We start from the raw sequence: 3489 nt of genomic DNA, 5'->3' as shown, positions 1-3489 counted from the left end.
AAAAAGGAGTCTATCACAGGCAAAGAGGGCAACCCAACCACAAGAAGTCTACTAGTAACAGACGTATGGCTTAATTTGACGAAGAAATTTCTGAGAACGTGCGTCTGGAGGACAGCGTTTTATGGAAGTTTATCATGAACTATGGGAAAACCGGAAACGATGCGTTTCAGATGTTGTCCCATAGTGAATACTGAGAATTAGGTGAACTGATAAGATAAGAAATGAGTAGGCTGTCCGTTGTCCGCAGAATGGTCGAGAAGAGCAACCTGTGGAAAACATTGACAAGAAGGGACGGAATGATAGGATATGTGTTAAAGACATAAACGAATAATCATTTTCTTCGCAGCCATTTTGCATTATTTCAACTCTGCTTTTAGTGACAAGTATTGATTCAATTACATCTTGCACGATTGGTCATTTTGAAACGCATTAGAAGTCAATGTATTGTACAATCATTAGATTATAAAACGGCGGTTATAGCCTAAGAGAAAGAAGCACGTAACGTGCAAGAGTCAGTATTAAAAACAGATGCAGTGCAGTGATGTCTCCTCAATTATTCATAACTCGGCCAGCGGTAAACCTTCGTTGTATGGTTTGTTCAGCTCGAATACCGACAACAGCTTGTTCGGTGACGCACCTCACTTTCTATACAGTCGCAGTATGGGTAGTTCTAACTGGATGGTTAGAGGCTGTGGCCGAGCGGTTCTAGGCCCTACAGTCTGGAACCGCGCGACCGCTTCGGTCGCAGGTTCGAATCCTGCCCCGCGCATGGATGTGTGTGATGTCCTTAGGTTAGTTAAGTTTAAGTAGTCCTAAGTTCTAGGGGACTGATGACCTCAGACGTTAAGTCCCATAGTGCTCAGAGCCATTTAAACCATTTGGTTAGAGGCGGGTCACCAACCTCTGGACATAGGCTAGGAATGGGACAGGCTAGGTAGGCTCCTAAGCCAGTCTGATGCCTTCATGGCGTACAGCGTCCAGTATCTTTAAATAGGAAAGTCTAGTTTAGCCATTCACTACGCTGCCATAGTGGTGTGTAGACGAAGGTTCTATAGAATGTTGACAGACGGGACCAATAAGCTGTTCTTCTCTGCCATTCCTGGAAGCTTGTATTACCATTATGAAAATAAGCCGTACAAATATCAATCCCGTTGGTGAGCAAAAAGTGCCGAAACCGGCGCAAAAACGCTACAGACCGTCGGAGTCTGACAACGTATTAGCCAGGTCCTATAGCAAATTTGCATCAGAGTTCTTACATTGCGGTACAGACAGTTTCTCTTCCCACGTACCATCCACGAAAATGATTCAGTAACTCTGTGTATCATCCCCCACACGCCCCGACAACTCACTTCCGGTGTATAGAGGTGAACGTTGATGTAGCTACTGGGGAAGTATAATGCTGAGGAGCCAATGTCTTTGGACCTCGACGAGATGTGGAACTAGCCTCGTTGCCTTCTTTTTGTCTACTAAGGTGTCCCTGTGTAAATGGCGACTCCTTTCATTTCTGTGTTTCCGCGAGCGACATTCGGCCGCGAAAGCAGTCGTGGGTTGCGACCTCCGACGGTACAGAGTGGGCGGGCCTTGACGCGGTTCACCCATACTTGTAACTTCCGACGGCATGACGGGTTCCGAAAAAAGTTCTTGTGGCTCAGGTTTCTCTGCTGTTGAAGTAAACCGGAGATGGACGAAAGAAAAAGACTGCAAACAGTGGACTACAAGTTTAATGTCTTGTCAACATCGTACTCACCAGCCCTTTCAGTCTTTACCCTTTCAGGGGCACGTGGTCAGCACACCGCTCTCCCGGCCATATGTCAGTTTAAGAGAGCCGCAACTTCTCAGTCAAGTAGCTCCTCAGTTTGCCTCGCAAGGGCTGAGTGTACCCCGTTTGCCAACAGCGCTCGGGAGACCTGATGGTCACCCATCCAAGTGCTAGCCCAGCCCGACAGCGCTTAACTTCGGTGGTCTGACAGGAACCGGCGTTTCCTCTGCGGAAAGGCCGTTGCCCCAGTGCATTCAATAGAGCCTGCAATTCACTGATATTAACAATGTCATCAACAAATCTTATCACTGCATATTCTTTTAATCCCACTCGTGAGCATTTTATTTTCACCATTGCTTCCTCGATATATAGAATGAACGGTACGGGCGAAAGACTACATTCCTGTCTTACACCCGTTCTAATACGAACACTTCGGTTTTGGCTTCCTGTACATATTTTTCCCTCTTGGTTACTGTAAATATTGTTCATACATAAACTGTCATTCTCTGTGACGTTAACCTATTCTCCTGAGGATTTGGAATATCATGCACCGTTTTACACTGTCGGACGGACTTTCTAGGTCGAAACCGCTATTGAATATTATGGGTATATATTTACAGCAATAACAACGTGTATTTTCAAGAAAAAGTCTGTTCTTCGCGCCATTTGCTGGCTGAGTTAAACTGTCTCTTGGTTCGAGAATTGAAGGGATTACCGATTTCCAGTGGTTAGAGCGCATTCGATATGCAATACTCATAGACTGAAAGCAAAATAAACCCGAAATGGACATGAGAAATTTCTTGCTGACTTCTTCATATGGAGGAACGCCATCCGCTGGGCTCACGAAGGTAGGTGCTCTTTGCCTAAACGCGGACAAGAACACTACGGATCTGTTGCAGGGTACTCCTAGAGTCCGCTAGGTCTGGAGTTAATGACGACGACGACGATGGTGATGATGATACGTCTCACGACTGCGAAAGAGTTGCTTTCACATTCCTCCACTGCTCTTGTTTTTCTCTGAATGGATGTTTTTGCCGGCGCAGAGCGATCGGGCTGCGCTTCGGTTAAGTGTACTCCCTGCCATCGCATCTTAACGAGGCCAGCGCCCTTCTCCAGGCGATGCCTGGAAGCAGACCCAATCCGGCCTTCTGGTCCTTAGTACAGCTTACTGTCAGAGGAACTGAAGCAGACCCTCTATTCAGGCGGAATAGGCTCTAAAGTATTCTCTGCCCCTAAACAAGTTGTAAGCGGACTGCTCGGGTTACAGTTGGATTATTAGTGGAAGCAAATCGTAACATGCCCCGATTTCGAAAGCTATTCCCTATTCCACACAAAATTGTGATCCATATAATAGATCTACGAACACAGTCTGACTATAATATGCTAAATGAAAGTTACTGAGAGGTTCACAGTTATTTCAAGACAGCAACGCTAAATAGCTGGCATAGAAAATATGAAAAATCATGAAACTTCCTGGCAGATTAAAACTGTGTGCACGACCGAGACTCGAACTCGGGACCTTTGCCTTTCGCGGGCAAGTGCTCTACCAACTGAGCTACCGAAGCACGACTCACGCCCGGTACTCACAGCTTTACTTCTGCCAGTACCTCGTCTCCTACCTTCCAAACTTGCCCGTAGAGCACTTGCCCGCGAAAGGCAAAGGTCCCGAGTTCGAGTCTCGGTCGGGCACACAGTTTTAATCTGCCAGGAAGTTTCATATCAGGGCACAC

The 3489-nt window shown here is 46.5% G+C and overlaps 1 pseudogene; it reads right to left on the bottom strand.

Annotated features, from left to right (window-relative positions):
* Positions 1-1886: 1886 nt before the first annotated feature.
* On the bottom strand, positions 1887-2004 carry LOC126189323 (5S ribosomal RNA; annotated as a pseudogene).
* Between the last annotated feature and the right edge of the window lie 1485 nt (positions 2005-3489).

This window comes from Schistocerca cancellata, chromosome 5, assembly GCF_023864275.1.
Source record: "Schistocerca cancellata isolate TAMUIC-IGC-003103 chromosome 5, iqSchCanc2.1, whole genome shotgun sequence".
Classification (NCBI taxonomy): domain Eukaryota; kingdom Metazoa; phylum Arthropoda; class Insecta; order Orthoptera; family Acrididae; genus Schistocerca; species Schistocerca cancellata.
Note: the sequence above shows the minus strand (reverse complement) of the source record. Positions and strands in the feature narration are given on the sequence as shown.